This window comes from Vicia villosa, linkage group LG5 (genome assembly GCF_029867415.1).
Source record: "Vicia villosa cultivar HV-30 ecotype Madison, WI linkage group LG5, Vvil1.0, whole genome shotgun sequence".
Classification (NCBI taxonomy): Eukaryota; Viridiplantae; Streptophyta; class Magnoliopsida; order Fabales; family Fabaceae; genus Vicia; species Vicia villosa.
In genome coordinates, this window is record NC_081184.1 from 50,979,670 (window position 1) to 50,996,409 (window position 16,740).

Here is a 16,740-nt window from a genome sequence, read left to right on the forward strand (position 1 = left end):
TAACAAGAAAAATATTATTTTATATGTCAAAAATTAGATTATAAAAAAAAATAAACCTAAATCTAAAAGGAAAATATTTTTGGAGTTTTTTTTGATTGGTTAAAATAATTAAAAAAAAAGCAATATTTACATAATTACTAATTAATTAAGCAATATAAATTAATTATGAAAAGAAATAAAATATTTTTATGTTAAAAATTAAATAAACATTTTATCAACTTAAAACTAAAATTAAAACATTTTTTTTTGAGAAATTGAAAATATGCATAAATATGGAGTTTTTAATTCATGAACTCCTAACACTACTACATATTAAAAATTACATTGTACTTACTCTATGATGTCCCAAGAGTGGAATAGAGTGATTGAAATTGATTGAAAGTGGCTATTTGAATGAGCCTTGATTTTTACAAGTTTCTTGAAACTTTTGAAAAATATAAAACTTATGCTATGCTTTTGGAGTGTGTTGTTGTTCTTCTCTTGTTTCTCCCTTTTTTTCCCCCCTTGAATGAAGAAAATGAAGCTTTATTTATAGGCAAAGAGTTTGATCTAGGAGGCCAAGCAAGTGGAAAAAATAATGATTGATTTTGTGGAAAAAGAATGGAATATTCTTTTATGCTAAGATAAAAAACTTAACCATGGTTTAATCACTCAATTATTATTCTTTCCAATCTTGCAATCTTATCTTTGATGCTTTGAATATATCATTGCTTGTATCACATGAAGCTTCCTTGCATTATCCTTGAATTATCATTGAATTATCCTTGAATTATCTCACTTTAATTAAACTTTAAATGAATAAAATTTAATTAAAATGAAATAAAAATGTTATGGATCATGGATGGGTCGTGGATTCCCCTTAGACATATGGGAATCAAGATTGAATCACAAAAGAATTGGCCTTTTTGAAAAAGAATCAAATTTTGGTCATTACTTGTTTCATGCATTTTTCCAAAAAAGGTCAACTTCATCAAGGCATATCTCCCTCAATTTTGATCCTATGAAAGTGTTCTTTAACTTTTTGGAAAGCCCAAGATGTCCTCTACAAGCCGCTTTGGAAGCGTTTTTGCATTTGGAGAAGTTATTTTGATGATATGGGCTTTGACAAAAAACTGCTTTTTGTTGACTTTCAAAATGACCCGTAATGTTTTGGCTTATATCTCTTAGGCGGAAGCATTTCTTGACCTTGGTCCCAACATCAAAGTTGTAGAGAATTGAATTTCCTTGAGGATGAGCTCTGGTTGGAATTTTTCTGATAAATTATGAGAGAGTTATGGTCGGTCAAAGTTTAGTTGACTTTTAGGTAAAAAACTCTAATTTTGCAATTTTGAGTTTTGTCGATTTCTGAACTTTTCTTGATGAATTATGATCAACCATTGATCACATGATGAATCTTTTGACAAAATATGGATGTTGACAAAAAATTGCATTTTTGACCGTCTGTTGACTTTTTGGTCAAACTGGTCGTCTGTGGACTGTTTGAGCTGTTGACTGTGCGTCTGAGCGAATCGAAGTTTGAAAATTTGTCTGGTGGTATTTTGAGACATATGGAGATCCATGAAATCCATTTGAGGTCTCAAAAACTCGTTCTCCTGAAAAAAAAAACAAAAACCCTAGTTAGGGACTGTTTGTGTAGGAGACAGTTAGGCGTGCCTGATTTTTGTGCAGTGTTGAGTCTCTGTTGACCACGTGATTATCAGAAGACTTCTAGAACAAAATCTTGGAAATTTGAAGTGCAAAAAAATTGATTTGACTGATGGTACAAACACGGAGAATTGCGCTGATAGCGGGTTTGACTGGTAACTAGCTGTCCGGGTATTAACGTAACAGTTAAAGTGAAAATTCAACAGTTTAAAGTTAATTTTTTTCTTTTTTTGTTTTTGTTGTGTTAATGGTGAAATATTTATTTACCTGAGCTGTTAGAAAAACACAAACATAATAAATAAATAAAATATACTGTACGCGAACGAAAATACCGATAATAACCTTGAAAAAAAAACATTTAATGCACAGAAAAATAAATATTTAACACACATAATATTATCTTGATAATTAAACTACCGTACGACAGATAGTACAACATTTAATACTAACAGTACAAATATTACATAATATAATGAACAGTACGATAAATAAAATAAACGGTACACTATTTGAAAGCGACAGATACAACAAACTTCAAAAATGACGATTAATAATCCATGCTATGAACAACAGAAAATAGATGATCGGAAGTGTAACCATCGCAGGTCCGCATTTTTCAGGACTATGCAGACAGAAGAAGGACATGATCACCGTAAAAATAGTGATGACTATAAGAAAAAGTGTATCCATCCACTTTGCCATTTTTGCCGAGGAAGAAGAGAAAATAATTATGAGATAGAAGTTTGAGAAATTTGGGAGATGAGTGAAATTTGATGTGAGAATTTATGGAAAAAATGAGGAGTATTTATAGAGTGAAAAGAGAGAGATAGAGTCGTTGGGAGTGGAGTGTTACCGTTTTGAATAGTAGTAGGATTTGAAAAAAAGTATGGTAGGTTTTGAAAAGAAAAGGGGTATAGAATAAAGCTAGGATTTGATTTGAAAGAAAAAGAAAGGAAGATATTTGAAAAGAAAGAAAGAGATTTTGAAAAAATAATATAGTATAAAAATAAAAATTAGTGGGAAATAAAACCAATAATAATTTAATTGTTACCAGTATAATCTGAAACCCGGACTCCGCGCCTGCAAATTTTAATTCTGTACCAACTGCGTCAGCATTATTTATCTGAAAATAAATCTCAAATAAACAGTGTATGAAGTGATAAACAGTATTTGGTGTTTATGTAAGAACAAATTTAACAGCGAACCAAAATACTGTATAAAAAATTCTAAAAATTGAATATTTATAAAATCAGGATATTTATGAAATAAAAATCCAAGATTGTATAAAACTCCAAATTTTTAGACAGAAGTCTGTTGACTTCTCTTTTTTTTAAAAAACGCAGGCAAATTTTGGGGTATAACAATAATGATCATAACACTTAGAAAATGATGGGATCTCAGAGGTCAAAAATTGGGGTGCAACAGATGCCCCTATTTAAGTTTCTTCTATCCGGAGACACGATGATTGTAAATCTTCGTTTCGACGTGATTGAAGAGACTTAAATATATATAAAAACACAATTTTTGAACTTGAGATGCAATATAATGCTTATGATTATGAATGCATATGATTTCCACGAGATGGAAACAGGACACCACAAGGGAGAAGTAAACAGACTCCGTTGGGGAAAAGGTATAAGTCATCCAGGAATAGAATCAGACTTCACACAAGAAAGAAACAGTTGACAAAAGCTTTCAAGATAAAACATGATTGAACTTTGAGAAGAAAATATCTGAGGCATACATGAATGTGGCTACATAAAATGAATATCAAGGTAAAACATGATTGGACAACATCAAATGACAATCAAGGTAAAACATGATTGGGCAACATCGAATGACAATCAAGGTAAAACATGATTGGGTAATCATCAACGGACAATCAAGGTAAAACATGATCACAGGTCCATCAAGGTAAAACATGATTGGATGTCATTAAGGATAATCAAGGTAAAATATGATTGGATAACATCAACGGACAATCAAGGTAAAACATGATTGAAAAATACCAAATGACAATCAAGGTAAAACATGATTAGAGAATACCAAGGTCAATCATGGTAAAACATGATTTGAACTTTAAGAAAAAAATATCAAAAGCGTTTTAAGATAAACCATGAATGCAGCAGCATCAAACGACAATCAAGATAAAACATGATTGAACTCAGAGATATTCAAGAGTGACTTTGAATGAGGTAATAACACTTTATTGGGAATTGGGACATCCATAGAAGCTTTGAATAAAAGGTGACAAAGTTCTGAAAAATTGTCAGAACAAACAAGACATATCATGAAGAATATCAGATAGATACAAACAAAACGAATCAAAAGGATAAATTTGTTTGGGTAGGTGCCAAGTAAGTTGGACTTTGATCTCAAGGTAAGATGTTGACAACAACAGGACCTTAGAAGAATGTAAATGAGCATGATTTTGTTTTTATGCATGATGTTAAAGTTTTCTATGCATGATGAATGCTCAATGCAATGTAGTTATTCATGACGACTGGGATTGACTCTTTTGTGAGGCAAGATTGGAGCTTTGATTCCTCAACACAGGAACTCTGAAAACTCTGCTTGGAAAGAAGATGCTTGAACAAACTTCTTGCAACACTGATAACTGTATCAAGCAAATGATCCTTTGAGAATAACTGATAAACTAGGCTTGAGTATTGCTGAAGAAGATTGCCCCTGATTGAATAATTGTTGCAAGTTAACTGATCATGGCTTCATTTGAACTATGTTGGGGATAAACTGATCACGGATTCAACTCTTGAAATGAATGTTGGGAAGACTTGCCATAGTATACATCTTGCAGAGGATATTTTGATCAACAAATCTTGATTAAACATTTGAACAACAGGATCTTGAAGTAATGTGCCCCTGACAGGATCACTGATCAAGTTTCTTAACTGTTTGAACTTCCTAGAAGATGAGTGCTTACTTGCAAATAAAATGTTCATTCAAGAATGGTAGTTTTAATGCAATGCTCAAAACATATTTTTAAAATCAAAGTCACTTTGTAAAGAAAATGGAATCACTGTTCAAAACATAAAGGTTAAAACAATCAACGTGAAAGATAAAGCAAAGATATGGTATCAACATAAATGATTGGTAAATCTCTTGGGAGTCAGCTTACGCAACCTTGTTGTAGTATGCTTTCAAAATAAACCTTGCTTCAATTAGGGCTTTTGAAGGTTGTAACGTGGTCAGGTTCACGGTTTAAAAAACAAAAGGTATAAGGCTCAAAATTTTTGTAACCCACCCCATCTTCGTGATGATCTTCAGTCCTAAACTCAGTTAATTCAAAATATGCATTCAGGTTCCAAGAGACTTCTGGAATTTTACCTGTTGTAATGATGAAAGTTCACAAGCCAAGAAAACTTAGAGATGGCAGTCACTTTTTCCTTTTGATAGTCACAACATTTTGTGGTTCAAGAGTTTATTGACTTATCTCTTCTTTTTTCCTTATTTTGATATCCCTAACTTTTGCCTGAACTGTTTATTTTGAACTTACAGTCAGCGGGATGCCTTAATTTTTGCCTAAGTCATTTTTTGAGTTTGACTTAGCAGGCTTTTCTTTGATTTTCTTTTTTGATACTTTTTTTTGAAAGATAGTGACTATCATGCTTAATGATTATAATGACCCATCATTGGCTTTTGCTTGGCGTCTCCAACATTTCTTTGATGTATGCGGAGGAAAGCTTGTGATTAAAACACTTGTTGAAAGGTGTATTGAATGATTCTCTTAAAATAGAATGCACAACCAAATTAACTGGGAACTACCCTGCCCCGGGTTAAAATGTGGGTTATTTCGTATAGAAAAAAAACACCAACTTCTAGGCTCAAAGGGGTTGACAAGGGATTAACTTCCTTATTTCTCCCGTGTTTGGGAATTGAAACAATGCCTGTACATCGTCAGCAAAGTTTTATTTGAAAGCATATAGTTCAACAACCTGGGTATTTCGTTGTCATCATCCTCCCTCCAATCTTTGCATAAAACACAAGTTTGATAGAGAAAGCAAAATAGAATTTTATTTTTTATTTTTTTTTTTGTAAAAGAAGCATAAACATAGACATAGTAGATGAAAATGAATTCAAACATACGATGCTCATTTCATTAAAATCATCATTCTGGAATGAAAAAAGTTTAAAAGCCATCAATACAACTGAGGAAATGCAAACAGTAGGGAAACATCTTTCTAAATCATGGCCTGCTGCCCCTTGATGGAAATGACAATGAAGATCAGACCTAAAACCTTATGGAAGAGGATTTCGAGGAGGAAGAATCAACTTGATGGTAGATAGATAACTTTAAAGATGGAGACAGACAAGGATAAGTTTCATGGATAACCTGAATGTATGTATGCAAATGATGCAATTGTTGTTTATATTTTTTTTTTTTTTTGAGTTTCAAAGAACTTAAGATATTAATTTGCAAACATTCAAGCATTGGATTAAAGCATTAATCAAGTTATCATCAAAATCAATCATCCATTTTGGTGGATTAGAGTTTTCACCCCATCAACACCCAAGATCCATTGAGTTTGATGAAACTTACGATGTTTACAAAAAAGACCTCTAAGTTCATTGAAAATCAAAGGAAAAGATTTTTATGAATGTATGAATGCATGAATGCCACATATACAGAAATGGTAACACAAACATGGTGCACATAAGATAGGTTCAAAAGTTCAACGTCACGAGCATGAGGTCAAAGAACCAAACATGGGATAGTACTAGGGGTTAATCACCTGCACAACATGTTCTACTGATACGTCAGAGTCCACATTCTTCTTTCGGATATTACCGGCTTGCACAACTGAACTTGTGAGCCAATAATATTCTCAAGAAAAACTCGTCTGAGTGTGGCTCTCCGCATGACAACTAATCCAAGTCTTCACCTGAATAGTTTCTGCGCCACAACCTAATAAGGCCAGGATGGGTTGGGGTTCTACGGCCAACTCAGCTTCTACAGTTCAATGAAAGCAATAATGTCTTCGCAACTGAACTTGCTAAACATATACTACCAACAAGGAACCTCCACTGAGCGGAAGGATTCTCACGTACGCCTGTACATGACTATACCCTCCACCTAATTCTTATGTGTACTTAATCCGGGTTAGGATTTGTCCATAATGTATCTCAAGTGACGGAACCACACATATATCAAAAATAGCATGAAATAACAAGTATGTACAAAATAACCAAGTATAAGCAAATATTAAAGTGATCTAAAACTCTAAGGTAACCCCTCTTTAAAAAGATTTTTTCAGTCCCCAGCAGAGTCGCCAGTTCTGTAAACTCGGTTTTTTGAGGCGAACTGACTCCTTGCTCTTTCTTTTTTTTTGAATTTTTTTTTTATTTTTTTGCAAGAGTCGCCACCGACTTTTATTTTATCCAAAAAAGGAAAGGCATAAAAGAACAGGAAAGACCTTTTGACAGATTTTGGGTTCGGGGGGTTGGTTATACAAAGGGAAGGTTTTAAGCACCCTTTGTATCCATGGTTATCCATGAGCTCTTAGTTTTGCTTAGATCACTTTTGCTCTTGTTTGATTTTTAAAATAAGCTCGGCAAGACATTAAGCCTTGTGCCTACATACCTCCTCGGTGCAATGGAGAAGTCAGAGCTAATGTAGTTCCGCTTAAAAGGAAAAACGGTTTAAAAAAAACGAATAAACACTTTATCATCGTCGGAGAGAAATACTCGGCCATTGATCTTGAGCATGAGAACAAATGAGTTCTTTGCATCGCTAATGAAAGAAGGGCTCCAACTCGGATAAAATCAACGAGTATGCCACTAGCTCTCTCACGCAGAAAAGATCTCATTATATCAATCAATTTCAAAATCGTGGGGTATCGCAACTCACTACAACAATTAATCGTGTCTAAACTTTTGCAAAAAAGCCACTAAGGGCAAAAGACATTTTTAAGAAAGGTTTTAAAAAGAGGTTTTACCAACATAAGAAGATTTTGGAAAAAGGGAGAAGATTTTGAAAATTTAAGAAGTGGGAGGAGATGAAAAGGCTATCCTAGTGCTTAAAATAAAAGTTTAAGGAGAGAATGATCTAACCAAAATAAGAAACCAACAGTTGGCCGACGCATTACCACTTGGGGATCCAGATGAACTTATTATCTTTAGCACCACTTTGCATTAAGCACATTAAAATTCTGATGAAAATCGGGCAGAGTAACGGCTGTTTTCGGGTAAAATTCTTATCTCAATGCCTTGGAATTAACCATCAAGGACTTTCAAGGAAATACCTGCATACACAAACAGACAACAATCCAATGCCAGACAGACAGAACAACCATAGAGTAATAACAGAATAGGGGTCCAGAGGCACTAAGTCCATAAGTCCAAATCTCCAAAATGCTAGGGATAGTAACCAGTAGTCCAAGAGAGAACCTTAAGCGTTTTTTAGATTTTTGTTGTTTATTAGTGTTTTAGCATAAAAGTAAAGTATGGTCCAAGTGGACAAAAAGAAAATAACGGAAACATAAACAATGCGTCCAAATGGACAAAGAAAAAAAATAGCGGAAGCATAAATAATATGTCCAAATGGACAAAGAAAAAATAGCGGAAACATAAATAATATGTCCAAATGGACAAAGAAAAAATAGCGGAAACATAAATAATATGTCCAAATGGACAAAGAAAAAATAGCAGAAACATAAATAATATGTCCAAATGGACAAAGAGAAAATAACAGAAACATAAATAATATGTCCAAATGGACAAAGAAAAAATAACAGAAACATAAATAATATGTCCAAATGGACAAAGAAAAAATAGCAGAAATATAAATAATATGTCCAAATGGACAAAGAAAAAAAATAGCAGAAATATAAATAATATGTCCAAATGGACAAAGAAAAAATAACAGAAACATAAATAATAAATAATAAAATAAAGCATAAAGCAAGAAATATAAAGGACAATATAATAAATTGCGGAATTTAAAGTTAATTGTTAGTATGTTAAAGATAACCATCTTGAAACTTGTCAAGTATGTTATCAAAGTTAGTAATGAAGATTGATGGTGAGTGAAGGATGTTCTCGGATTTAAATTCAATGGAACTTTATCAGAAGCTTGATAAAATCATAGCGACTACACGATAAAATTCCATAAGTCTTAAATCAACCGCATACAATTCTCTTCCATGTTTGATCTTTTTTATCCCAATTCAAGACAAAGAAAAAGATAAGAAATAATATCAAATAATAAATAAATATAAATATAAAACAAATTAAGCTTAATATTTTTTTTGTGATTTTCTTGGAATTGATTTTTAGTTAATTAACAAACTAATTAAACAAATAATTATACAAATAATTAAACTTAACAAGAAAAATATTATTTTATATGTCAAAAATTAGATTATAAAAAAAAATAAACCTAAATCTAAAAGGAAAATATTTTTGGAGTTTTTTTTGATTGGTTAAAATAATTAAAAAAAAAAGCAATATTTACATAATTACTAATTAATTAAGCAATATAAATTAATTATGAAAAGAAATAAAATATTTTTATGTTAAAAATTAAATAAACATTTTATCAACTTAAAACTAAAATTAAAACATTTTTTTTTGAGAAATTGAAAATATGCATAAATATGGAGTTTTTAATTCATGAACTCCTAACACTACTACATATTAAAAATTACATTGTACTTACTCTATGATGTCCCAAGAGTGGAATAGAGTGATTGAAATTGATTGAAAGTGGCTATTTGAATGAGCCTTGATTTTTACAAGTTTCTTGAAACTTTTGAAAAATATAAAACTTATGCTATGCTTTTGGAGTGTGTTGTTGTTCTTCTCTTGTTTCTCCCTTTTTTTCCCCCCTTGAATGAAGAAAATGAAGCTTTATTTATAGGCAAAGAGTTTGATCTAGGAGGCCAAGCAAGTGGAAAAAATAATGATTGATTTTGTGGAAAAAGAATGGAATATTCTTTTATGCTAAGATAAAAAACTTAACCATGGTTTAATCACTCAATTATTATTCTTTCCAATCTTGCAATCTTATCTTTGATGCTTTGAATATATCATTGCTTGTATCACATGAAGCTTCCTTGCATTATCCTTGAATTATCATTGAATTATCCTTGAATTATCTCACTTTAATTAAACTTTAAATGAATAAAATTTAATTAAAATGAAATAAAAATGTTATGGATCATGGATGGGTCGTGGATTCCCCTTAGACATATGGGAATCAAGATTGAATCACAAAAGAATTGGCCTTTTTGAAAAAGAATCAAATTTTGGTCATTACTTGTTTCATGCATTTTTCCAAAAAAGGTCAACTTCATCAAGGCATATCTCCCTCAATTTTGATCCTATGAAAGTGTTCTTTAACTTTTTGGAAAGCCCAAGATGTCCTCTACAAGCCGCTTTGGAAGCGTTTTTGCATTTGGAGAAGTTATTTTGATGATATGGGCTTTGACAAAAAACTGCTTTTTGTTGACTTTCAAAATGACCCGTAATGTTTTGGCTTATATCTCTTAGGCGGAAGCATTTCTTGACCTTGGTCCCAACATCAAAGTTGTAGAGAATTGAATTTCCTTGAGGATGAGCTTTGGTTGGAATTTTTCTGATAAATTATGAGAGAGTTATGGTCGGTCAAAGTTTAGTTGACTTTTAGGTAAAAAACTCTAATTTTGCAATTTTGAGTTTTGTCGATTTCTGAACTTTTCTTGATGAATTATGATCAACCATTGATCACATGATGAATCTTTTGACAAAATATGGATGTTGACAAAAAATTGCATTTTTGACTGTCTGTTGACTTTTTGGTCAAACTGGTCGTCTGTTGACTGTTTGAGCTGTTGACTGTGCGTCTGAGCGAATCGAAGTTTGAAAATTTGTCTGGTGGTATTTTGAGACATATGGAGATCCATGAAATCCATTTGAGGTCTCAAAAACTCGTTCTCCTGAAAAAAAAACAAAAACCCTAGTTAGGGACTGTTTGTGTAGGAGACAGTTAGGCGTACCTGATTTTTGTGCAGTGTTGAGTCTCTGTTGACCACGTGATTATCAGAAGACTTCTAGAACAAAATCTTGGAAATTTGAAGTGCAAAAAAATTGATTTGACTGATGGTACAAACACGGAGAATTGCGCTGATAGCGGGTTTGACTGGTAACTAGCTGTCCGGGTATTAACGTAACAGTTAAAGTGAAAATTCAACAGTTTAAAGTTAATTTTTTTCTTTTTTTGTTTTTGTTGTGTTAATGGTGAAATATTTATTTACCTGAGCTGTTAGAAAAACACAAACATAATAAATAAATAAAATATACTGTACGCGAACGAAAATACCGATAATAACCTTGAAAAAAAAACATTTAATGCACAGAAAAATAAATATTTAACACACATAATATTATCTTGATAATTAAACTACCGTACGACAGATAGTACAACATTTAATACTAACAGTACAAATATTACATAATATAATGAACAGTACGATAAATAAAATAAACGGTACACTATTTGAAAGCGACAGATACAACAAACTTTAAAAATGACGATTAATAATCCATGCTATGAACAACAGAAAATAGATGATCGGAAGTGTAACCATCGCAGGTCCGCATTTTTCAGGACTATGCAGACAGAAGAAGGACATGATCACCGTAAAAATAGTGATGACTATAAGAAAAAGTGTATCCATCCACTTTGCCATTTTTGCCGAGGAAGAAGAGAAAATAATTATGAGATAGAAGTTTGAGAAATTTGGGAGATGAGTGAAATTTGATGTGAGAATTTATGGAAAAAATGAGGAGTATTTATAGAGTGAAAAGAGAGAGATAGAGTCGTTGGGAGTGGAGTGTTACCGTTTTGAATAGTAGTAGGATTTGAAAAAAAGTATGGTAGGTTTTGAAAAGAAAAGGGGTATAGAATAAAGCTAGGATTTGATTTGAAAGAAAAAGAAAGGAAGATATTTGAAAAGAAAGAAAGAGATTTTGAAAAAATAATATAGTATAAAAATAAAAATTAGTGGGAAATAAAACCAATAATAATTTAATTGTTACCAGTATAATCTGAAACCCGGACTCCGCGCCTGCAAATTTTAATTCTGTACCAACTGCGTCAGCATTATTTATCTGAAAATAAATCTCAAATAAACAGTGTATGAAGTGATAAACAGTATTTGGTGTTTATGTAAGAACAAATTTAACAGCGAACCAAAATACTGTATAAAAAATTCTAAAAATTGAATATTTATAAAATCAGGATATTTATGAAATAAAAATCCAAGATTGTATAAAACTCAAAATTTTTAGACAGAAGTCTGTTGACTTCTCTTTTTTTTTAAAAACGCAGGCAAATTTTGGGGTATAACAATAATGATCATAACACTTAGAAAATGATGGGATCTCAGAGGTCAAAATTTGGGGTGCAACAGTTAGATTTATCAAGAACAACATCATCTGCAGATATGGTGTACCGAGGAAGATCATCACTGATAATGGCTTGAATATGAACAATAGCATGATGAGAGAACTGTGTGAAAGCTTTAAGATTGAACATCACAACTCTTCGCCTTATAGGCAAAAGATGAATGGAGCTGTTGAAGCAGCAAATAAGAATATTAAGAAGATTATGCAAAATATGGTTGTTACGTACAAGGACTGGCATGAGATGCTCCCATTCGCTTTGCATGGGTACCGTACATCTGTTCGTACTTCAACCGGGGCAACCCCCTTTTCTTTGGTTTATGGTATGGAAGCAGTGCTCCCCGTTGAGGTTGAGATTCCATCATTGAGAGTTCTAATGGAAACCAAGTTATCTGAGGCTGAATGGTGTCAGAGTAGGTTTGATCAATTGAATTTGATAGAAGAAAAGAGAATGACGGCTTTATGCCATGGTCAGTTATACCAGAAAATAATGAAGAAAGCTTTTGATAAGAAGGTTCGACCTCGTGTATTCAGAGAAGGCGACCTCGTGCTCAAAAGGATCTTGTCTTTCACCTCCGATTCAAGAGGCAAGTGGACTCCTAATTTTGAAGGACCATATGTTGTTAAGAAAGCCTTCTCTGGCGGTGCATTAATTCTTGCAACTATGGATGGAGAGGAGCTCCCACGTCCCGTGAATGCTGATGTAGTCAAGAAATACTTCGCCTAAAAAAATAATAAAAGAACAGCTCGCTAAGTTGAAAACCCGAAAGGGCGACTTAGGCAAAAAAGAGCGTCTCAGTGGATTGAAAACCCGAAAGGGCGGTCCAGGCAAAAATTAGAGACATAAACAGAACAAAAACCCGGTGGATTGAAAACCCGAAAGGGCGGTCCAGGCAAAAGTTAGGGATACATGGCAAGTAACTACATCAAACAAGACTTGATCATCAGCAGTCATCTGTTTATCATGAGAAGTTCAACACATTTCAACGGAAGCCTTTGCTCAGGAATTCCAAGTTGAGAGAGAGGATGGGGTCATTACATTTCAATGTACCTTTTTCCACAAAATAGCCACTTTCCAAACTTTGTAATCATCCATGAGGTCTCGCCTTTTGCAGGCTACCATTCCATTAATAAAGTTTGAGCCTTTACCCTTTATTGGCAATCTTATTTCTTTCATATCTCTCAAAATGTCATTTATTGTTGATAGTACTTTTTGAAACAAAGAGAAAATTGATTTCAACAAAATCTTTTTTTGAAAAAATGTAAAAGAAGTTTTGTTTTGATTCATGAGTGCATTACAAGGAATGGATGTGTTGATGTATCCATGCAAAAGAATAAGAATGTATTTCAGATGATGTACCTTTGGCCTGGTTCAAATGTAATGTAGAACCCAGCTATTTTGTTCCAATGTTTCCTCAGTGTTGGGTAGCATTTATTCTGAAGCCATCAAGAGTTTGATATAGCAATTTTTGATCCTGTTTGTGGATGATACCTCGAGTGTTCAGCTCGAGACATGCTCGATTATGCACTCTATCTCTTGAGTTAATCCTTGTGCTAAGTTTTGGTAGCATATGCATCATTAACATGCATCAAAAACAGTCATGCATTCATATTTGCTATCATGAAGTTTACTGTCAATCAGATTTCTCTTCCATTTAGAATGTCTTTAGACAGAAAATACTCATTTTCCTTGAAATCACCACTGAATTTGTTTCTATGTGGATAATATGTTTCAGTTATTCTGTTCAGAGGCTTACAAACAGAAATCTAGTGGGTTATTCCCTCACTTGATCTGGTCTTATTTGGCAGTTTCGATCCATTTGGCCATAGATTGAATTTTGGTCGCTGGATGAAGAATGTTGAAATTGTGCATTTGTGTTTTCACCCTCAACCTTTGAAAAGAAAAGCAAAGTATTATTGATTGTTCTCCACCGTCAGTGGTACGTCGGTGCATCTCTCCTCACCTTCAGTGGAACGTTGGTGTATTTTGTTATATCTTCATCGTTAGTGGTACGTCGATGTATTTCTCTTCAGCACCTTCAGTGGAACGTTGGTGTATCTTATATTTTATCGTCAATGGCACGGCGATATATCTCTTTTCTACCTTCAGTGGAACGTTGGTAGCTCACCTTCAGTGGAACGTTGGTGTATTTTGTTACATTTTCATCGTCAGTGGCACGTCGATGTATTTTTCTTTAATACCTTCAGTGGAACGTTGGTATATTTTATCGTCAATGGTACGGCGATATATCTCTTTTCTACCTCCAGTGGAACGTTGGTAGTTCACCTTCAGTGGAACGTTGGTGTATCTTGTTATATCTTCATCGTCAGTGGAACGTCGATGTATTCATATCATCAGTGGAACGATGGTATATTTTATCGTCAATGGTACGGCGATATATCTCTTTTCTACCTCCAGTGGAACGTTGGTAGTTCACCTTCAGTGGAACGTTGGTGTATATTTTTATATTTTCATAGTAAGTGGTACGTCGATGCAGTTCTATTCATATCATCAGTGGAACGATGGTGTGTTTTATGTTAATGAAAGATTGGTATTCTGATTCCCCAGTGAAAGAGGATGCATATTTTTTCCATCCCCAGTGAAAGAGGATGCCCCCCCTTTTTCTTTTTTCTCATCCCCAGTGAAAGGTGATGCTTTAACCTCTCTGGTGCGAAATGTTTTCCCCAGTGAAGTTTCGTTTCCCAGCAAAATCTCGTCTCTCCAACAAAGTCTTGTTTCCCTAGTGGAGTTCTTCCCGCAAGACATTTGCTTTCCCTAGTGGAGTTCTTTTTCTCCCCAATGGTGTTTTATTTCATCATCGTATGCATTCATTAAACATTGCATTGCATCTTAGGTTCAAAAATTGTGTGTTTTATATATTTAAGTCTCTTCAATCTCGTCAAAACGAAGATTTGTAATCATCGTATCTCCGGATCGAAGAAACTTAAATAGGGGCATCTGTCATACCCCAATTTTTGACCCTAAGATCATACATCATTTGCATCTTAATCACTAATCAAGAGCACCATTGTGAAGCTCTACCTTTGATACTGTGATTATCTTTGAGGGGAATTATTGAGCATTTTTAGCTTTTTATTTGTTTAATACTAACCAAAATCCAAAAATATGCATTTTTGTCTCTTTTGTTTATATTTTACTGGTAAAAGATCGGGCAAAATCAAAACAGTGCAAGAAGAAAATTTTTGAAAATTTGAAGGTGGAAATCGATTTACCCATATGGGAAATCGATTTCCTGTGCGCAAAATTAAAAAAAAATAAGGAGGGAAGTGTGACATCATTTTGGCACCTATTTTCTTTGATCATTTTTTGCCATTTTACCAATTTTCCACCTCACCAAAATTAATCCCCTTCATTAAACCCATTTAAACCTCATTTTACCATTTAAACACCAATTAAGCACAAATTAATTACCAAATTCAAAATGACCAAATTGCCACTACTCTTGCTCCCATCCTATAAATAGAGGTCTCTACTCTCTCATTTCTCAAGCTTGGAGAGCCAAAAAATTGCTTGCAAATTCATTTCTCACCCTTTCCAAAACCCTCACCCAAAGTTCATTTTCAAAGAATTAGTGAGATTCACATTGAATCTTACTAATTTTGATCTAAACCTCCTACATTTCTCTCTTTTCTTTGGTTGTTCATCTCCAATTGTGAATGATCTACACACTTTGTGCTTGTTCTTGAAGCTACTTCAACATTTGATTCAAGAATTGGTAAATTCCTAAATTCTAAGATGTAGATCTTTGTTGTTTGTGTTCAATGCATCTTTGATGCTATATTGGTCCTATTTGGTGGTGATTTGGTGGAAAATTCGTGCTCCAATGGATATGTGATCATAAGGTGTTTGTATGTTTGTCTAAATCAAGTTTTATAGTTCATAATGCTATTTTTTTGAAAACTGTGCGCAGGAAATCGATTTCCTACAGAGGGAAATCGATTTCCACTCTGTTTTTTTGCGCCTGATTTGGATTCTGCAGGCAGGAAATCGATTTCCTACAGAGGTAAATCGATTTCCAGTGAGGCAGAATGCTTGTTTTTGTTATTTTTAACTTGTTTTTGGTTCTAATTCTTCTTCTACTCCATTCTTTTGATATTTTCTTTGAATCATAAATTAGAGGCCTAATTTCTCTCTAATATCAATGGACTTAGGTCATCAATAGGATGAGAATCCAAATCCGCAAAATTAAGTGATTGAAATTATGGATGAAAGGAGCTTTTAATGTGGTTCCATCTTTTGTTTCTTTTTATTTTTGATCGATGAAAGTCTTAATACCTTGAGAATTCTTATGGATTCTTGGTAAAGACTAGATCACTCCCAATTTTTCTTTTCGTGCGGTATTGCTTTCGGAGAGTGATCTACATATCGCTTCTCTCGCATGCATTAGCACATAAAGTTTTGACCGGCCTCGTTGTAGGGTGATTTCTACATAAATCACTTGGCGATCTTCTTAACATAGCGCAATATTTCGTGTCCCGAATAAAAAAGATCAAATATGGAAGAGAATTGTATGCGGTTGATTTAAGACTTATGGAGATTTATCGTGTAGTCGCTATGATTTTATCAAGCTTCTGATAAATGTCCATTGAATTTAAATCCGAGAACATCCTTCACTCACCATCGATCTTCCTTACTAACTTTGATAACATACTTGACAAGTTTCAAGATGGTTA